Below are 7380 nucleotides of genomic sequence, written 5' to 3' on the forward strand. Positions count from 1 at the left end.
TCTGTTCTCTCCACCACACCATCTTTGTCTGGCAGCATAATGTCTTCCCTTTCACTAATGTTTACACCTGTCTACTCCCTAGCTTTACCCCCCTCTTTCCTCCTTTCCCCTCCCCACCTGGGTAACCATCAAAGCATGTTTCTTAAAATAATATTTTCTTAATTAAAAAAATATCAGTGATCTTTTACAATATTCATCCTTCACATGGCACACGGTCCTCTAAGGCTATCCAGGTCAAGAGATGTTTCACAGTTTCATCATTATCCATTAAGGATGTTGTGTTAATCTGGGCCGACTAGAGAAACAAACTCATAGACACTCAATGTGTATAAGAAATGGCTTTCTATACAAAAGCAGTTGAATATTGAGAAAACATTCCATCTCAGTCCATATCAAGGCCATAGTTCGATATTAGCACATATGTCCAATACCAATCTATAAATTCCTCTTCAGACTCATGAAACACATGCAATGACACCGAATTTAGGAAGATCACAGGCTAGTAGGTGGAAAGTCTTATGGATCCAGTGGCTGTGAAAGCATCTCAGCACTGGCCTGGGTCTCCACATGGTTCTTCCAGCTCCAGGGCGCTAGAGTTGCTCCATGTGTCTTGTCTTCAGGAACACCAAGCAGAGAGTGTGTGTGTGCCCCACCTCCATTGAGCTATTCATCTCCTTTGCACCTCCAAGTGAGGTCATCAAGCAACAACCCGATTAACAAGCTAACAAACAGTGACCCCTTCACTCTTAATAGTCTCAAGTTGGCACCAGATTATGTACCTACCTCAGATGTGTAGTATTCCATTGTGTGTATTTATCAAAGTAATTTTAGCCATTCTTCCACCAATATGCACTGAGGTGATCTTCATCTGAATGTTAGTGTGAATGATGCTCCAATGAACATGGGTGTGCATAGTTATGTTTGTGCTATGCTTTTTATTTTACAGAGCAGTGTGTTAGAATGGGTTGACTAAAGCAACAAATACAAGGACTCAGAAATTAGTAAGAGAGAGTACTATTTCAAGAAATAAGTATATATCAAGCAAACATCCCAACCCAGTCCAGATCAAGACCATTGGTTCCATAAGTCTGATACTAGTCCATATATCCCTCTTCAGATATGTGCAGCCACACCCCATGATGCAGAATGCAGATAGATCACAGGCCAGTGGGTGCAAAGTGTTATAGGTCCAATGGTGCTGGATGCATCTCCAGGGTTCTGGCTGTCATCCGTGTGGCTTGAAGTGGCTCATCAAGAGGAAGGTGAAACAGAGAGAACAGGGGAAGGTTTCCATGACTTTCCTGAGGAGGAAGTCACACACACACACGAAGGCATCATTAGACTCAGACCTGATTGGCAAGCTTGATTCACCCCTACACTTTATTTATCAAAGAGACATGATCTTATGTAACTACCGCAGGCAGATACCAAGACACAATATTGCCAGGACGTGTAGTATTTTTATTCCCAGTTGCAACTAAGCACCAGACCCCTTTCCCCAGTAGTTGTATTGTTGTAGAGTCCTCCCAGCATTGTATGAGGGTTCCAGTCTCTCTACAGCCTCTCGAGCATTTGTTGCTTTCTGCACTTTGTTTTCAATGCTGGAGTGAGGTGACATGATATTATTGTTTTGATTTGTATTTCTCAGATGGGTAGTGATGGCGAGCATTGCCTCATATATTTGTTAACCTCTCCTCTACAGGGCTACTGCTTTTTGCTGTGCTAATTTAATTTTGTTTTCCAACACTTTCATTAAAATTCCCAGATATTGCATTTAATTCACCACCCCCAAAGCTCCTGTTGCCATTGGATTTTGATTTTTTTAGAATAAAGGTAATGATGAAGTCAGCTATACCTCGCTGATAATTTTCTGAAAGCATTTCTTGATAGAAATCGCCTGCCAGAAGAGATAACCCGGCCAATTCACAATAAATGCAAACATTTCCTATCCTTTTGATCTAACCACTTCTTTTCACCTGGAGGAGGAGTTGACTGGGGGAGACACAGTAGAAGCATAAGGAAGAAGAGAAAAGAGAGTCCTTTATTTTGATGAGCGTGAACTTTTGACTATGACACAGGCCTGAGTAATTATTTTTTGAATGAAAGCATTGCGTTGTTCTTCACAAGAAAATGTGACCCATTGGATGTTTAGGCAAAGACAAAATCCAGGAGCCCTGGTGGCATAATGAGTAAATGATCAACTGTTAATTGCAAGGTTGACAGTTCAAATTCTCTAGTGCTTCCACAGGAAAAAAAGATCTAATGATCTGCTCCCATAAAGATTATCAGAAGGAATAGCATCTGGGGTCTTAAAGGCTTATCTTTAAACAAGCAGTCACTTAAGTGAGGCATCAACTAAGTCCACACAGAAGAAGCAAAGCAGCCCATGTGATCTAAGGCTCACACTGTACATAATAACTTTCAAATTCAGAAGAGGGAACAATGACAAAGCTTAAATTCTGAACACCTGGGTTGCAGAAAGCTATGGATGACAGTGTAAGCCCTACATTCATTTGCTGGTTCCCATATCCATTAAAACGCCAGTGAATCCTCTCTGACCATAGACTAGGGATAGATAGATATAGATATAGATAAAACCTTGCTATCCGACAGAGAGCATTATAATGTCAATTGTCATCACTGCAGTTAGACAACAATATAACAACTTATCATTTGATCTCCTTTTGGACCCATCTTAAAGTTGTTTCAGGTTTTTAATATTTTCTGTTCCCTTTTCAATGCAGGTTTTTCCCTAATTTGGTCATTGTTGTTGGTTTTCTCTTTGTTGTTGTTTGTTTCTCTCTTGGTATTCGTTATCTATATATCAAATGTAGGATAGATATCTGTAAGCACAGTAACTGGATTAACAATTAGATAGGGACAAAGCAAGGAAAGTTAGGGAGAATGGAAAGCTAAAAGCAATGAGTATTAGAAAGAAGAAATGTTTGAAATTCATTGTGGTAATGATTACACAACTCTTCTTAACATGATTAAGCTATTAAATTGCATGATATTTCAATTATGTGCCAATCAAACTACGAGTATTTTAAAATAATGACAGCTTAGGAAGCCCACCGGGGGCAATTCTACTCAGTGCTGTAAGTTTGCTGTGAGTTAGAATGGATTTCAGGGCACTCAATAACAGCACCGTGACAAAATCAGAGCTTTGCCTTATCTGAGGTGTAAGGTGTGTGGAGAAGATATTTCAGGAGAATCTAGGAAGAGATTGATAATTCTGTTTGGGGGAAAAAATAAAAATAGTCTTAGAACTTGCATAAGCACAGGGTCCTAAGAGAGTATCAAGGAATAAAGTCCATCAACCCTGCCTAATTAATCCTTTGAACTTGGTGAACCACAATTTGTGATTTGAAAAGAGTTTCTTTCAAATGATCGATGCATTTAAAACAGAGAAATGCAAGATATGCAATGTGATGAGAACTGACATCCAGAGATGCATTGATTGTGAGGTGCCGTCACCCCTGAGAGTAAATCCAGAGGGAATTGAATAAAAGCTTTCCCCCTCTTCACTGTTACCTTCTTGAAGTCTGTGGAGTCTTTCTGAGGCCCAACTTACACTCTTTGATGGCAGTTCAGGGGAAAAGTTATATTGATTATGACTGAGCTGGAATGTGTTTTACAACCGTGACACTGCGACCGGCGGCAACAGGAACCTAACACAATAGAACCTAACACAGGAACCTAACACAATAGAACCTAACACAGGAACCTAACACAATAGAACCTAACACAGGTAGGCAGTGCTAGCTCCATGGTTCCTGGTCAGATGACTTGCAGATGAGGCTGTGGAAGCTGGAATGGGGGATCATGAAAGGAAGCATGGGTTCCAGCCATGCAGTATATTCAAAGTTTACAGGTTGCTTCAGAAATGTCCGTGGACTGCTTGAACCGAGTTGACGAGATGGCACCTGGATACTTGTTTCTGCAGCTCATGCAAGAAGTTGAGTAAATAATAGCCCAAGATGTTGGTTCCTGGCACAGACATGGATGAGCCCACCAGGAAGTAAAGTTAAAAATAAAAAATAGGAAGAAAAAGGTTAGCAGAATGTTGAACCCTTGTGGTGGTTGTATAAGTTCATTTCAACTTGAAGATTTGTAAAAGTATAGAAGTGGAGCTAAGCCTATCAAAGAAGTCACAGCCTGATGGTGACTCCTTGTGTGTGGCCTTCTAATAAGTAGGTTCCTGGGAACCTGTCCCCCTCTGTCTGCCTCACCTTCCTGCTGACCTACTTTGGTTGCTGCCAGAACCCTGGAGATGTATCCACTGCGATTGGATCCCAAAGACTTTACACCTACCAGCCTGTGATACTCCTGTATTTTGGATCATGGCAGGTGGCTGTGTGAGTCTGAAGAGGGCCATATGGATTAGTATCAGACTTATAGACATGAGTTAGATTGGACTGGAACTGTACTAGAATTAGTGCTTGATATAAAGCTCTTTCTTACACGTATAGGTGTGTCAAGGGTTTTGTTTCTCTAGACAACCTGGCCTAACACAACCCTAGAGAATCTCTAAAATTTAGAAGGAGGTCAAATATAATTGATATTGGACAAGCCATACAAGTGCATTGAAAGAGTGAGAATCAAGCAGATGGATCATGGTATGATGAAAGCATTCCAAATCACAGCAGTGCTATTGTTTGTGAAAGGTAATTGGATACAATCACAGTTAGGTTTTTTTTATGTTTGTAAGGTACAGCAATCACAGAAATATTTAATTGATTTTTATCTTCAACCATTGTTTTTACTCGTGGCTGTACTACTGTAGAGTCCTGTAAAGTAGTATGAGAAGATTCCACATCAAATATCTTCTCTTGTGTACCCTGAATCACTAGAAGCGATTGGGAATAGAACTTTGATTCTATGAAATTTCCTCATGACCACAATCAACTGAAGCCTTACAGAAGCCAAATGGAAAATCAACTCAAGGCCGCATGCTGTTGGATAACAAGACAAGCGGAGAATTGTGCTGCAAGTAATTTATTGAAGCAAGACGTTGAAACCTTTACATTTTCCAGTGAAGATCAAGTAGGTGGGAAGAAATGTTGTATCCAACACAGTTTTCATCTAGACAGCACAATCCAAAAGGATTTTGTTCTGATATAGCAAAAAAAAAAAAAAAAAACCCAACCAAAAACAGGTGAGATCAGTCATGTTACCCTGAAGATGTTTGTGAATACCAACAATTATTTACAATCAAGATGTCAGTGGAATTCCTACCAATGGGGAGGGCTCAGGACAAACACCAGTGTTCTTGGGAATCCAGGGAAATGACCTGGTATCAGGACCACCAACAGTTACAAGTTAGGACACACGTTTCCAAGCTAAGCAAATAAACCCAGAGTTGATCTCACAGAATGGACCAAGTTACCAATGCCTACAGAAGACTGAAGACTTGCTTGGGGCAGCCCAGGAATTATTTTCTCTGATCTCTTAGAGTCTAGACTAGTGATCTCTTCCTTTCCGTGGACCCAGGGAGAACGGGATTGGTGAGTGTTTGGGAAGAGTACTAATTTCAGAACCTCCCCAACCTCCAAGTCTGGGAATTGTTAGATTCCTAGCACTAGGAATCTAACTCCTTTGGACATTTGTAGCTGTTCTTCACAGACTAAGTCCAGGGAGAAAAGGGCTGAGCCACCCTTTTGTAATAACCTGATTTCCTGGTAAAGACATAATGGCTTGGCTTTAGATTCACATGTGCTTCAGGAGGTGACTAGGGAGGGCCTGTGCCCTCTGGCCTTAATGAAGCAGAGTTGACTGGGTGGATGGGAACATGGAGCAAAGGGGCAAAGGCTCTGCAGAAGATGGCAGCGACATCCAGACAGTCATCCTTCACCTCTGACCAAACCAGCAAACCAAACTCACTCCCAAGGAGTCAATGCTGATTCACAGGAACCCACTTTGTGGCTTTCTGAGACTATAAGTATTCACGGGAGTAGAAAGCTCAGTATTTCCCTCTGAAGAGCTGCTGATGGTTTAGAACTGTCAAGCATGTGGGTCAAAACCCAAAGCAAAATCAACAAACTACCAGGACTCTAATTCTCCTGACTCCCATCTGTTTTACCATCCCCCACCCCAACACTTCCCAGGTGGGCCTAACAGTGAAGGAGTCCCCACTGGGTGGTAGGCTCCATTCCAGTAAAGCTCCTGTGCTGGTGGATGACTGTGTTTCGCCCTTCTGGGTCACTGCATGGGGCCCTGCTTGTTCTCCTTCCCAGAACACTGGGAAACATGGTTTCCAGGGAGGTGACCTAAAGAGGAGACATGTGTCCCAGATGCTCTGTGGGGCTTTCTTTTCATTTAACAGGTTGAAAGGAGGCACCTACCCCATGGCCCTGGGATCCTCTCCAGATGTGAGCAGCTTAGCAGGTACCGACACCTTCTGTGCATCTTACAGAGAAACGCGTGGACCTCTTTGCTGGCTGATAGCTGATCAGAGGGCATTATGCACAACAAAAGAGGGAACTTACCACTACTCTCTCAATATGTTTTCTATCAACAGAGGGCATTTCGTCTATACACGGCTTCACTTTAATGATGGCTTCAATATCTTTAGGAGGTGGATTAAAGAAAGCAAGTGTTAATTTCATCATCTCTGGTGTCCCAAGGAAGTAAACTGATGCCACCACAGCCATTGTTGGGCAAGGGATGTCAATAACTGGACAAGAATAAAAAGAGACAATTTGTTTAATAAAAAGGCAATATCTTTTTAAAGGTTCCTAAAACGTCAGAGAAAGCACAGGATCTCATGATCCAATACCAGAATTGGACTGATGACCAAGGACAATCTGCAGTTTCTGATTTTCTCAGGATCACACAACAAGGGGCAGAGCTAGAAGCAGATCTGATTTTCTCAGGATCACACAACAAGGGCAGAGCGAGACGCAGAGCACGGTCCTCTCAACACCTAGTGCAGTGCTTTTGGATTGGGAAAGCATGCCCCCACTGCTCTCCCAGAAGGCCAAGGTTTACAGTCGTTCACAAAGTAAGACGGTAAATGCATTGTTTTTCTTGGAGACTGGGAAAGAGGGGACTTGAGATCATAAACAATGGAAGTTAATAGTAGAGCCAAATCTTATGAGAGACCAGGGAAAGGAAATTAAATCCAAAGAGTAATACATAAAATGATTGAAAGTTTGAAACGTACTAATTTGAGACTGTGCTATTGGCTGTGGGGAAAAAAAACAACTGTGTGGAAAGGAGGCTTAGAGAGGTGAGCTATTTTGCTAGGGTTTCCATTGCTGGCAAGTAGCAGATCCATGATAGAAACCCAGATGGTTCCATTCAATCACCTACCTCCTAAACACAGATCACAGAAGAGGAACCAGCCTGCAGAGGAGAACCTGCCTAACATGGGCCTGA

This window comes from Echinops telfairi, unplaced genomic scaffold (genome assembly GCF_000313985.2).
Source record: "Echinops telfairi isolate 266 unplaced genomic scaffold, ASM31398v2 ScPeMD7_7417;HRSCAF=8455, whole genome shotgun sequence".
NCBI lineage: Eukaryota > Metazoa > Chordata > Mammalia > Afrosoricida > Tenrecidae > Echinops > Echinops telfairi.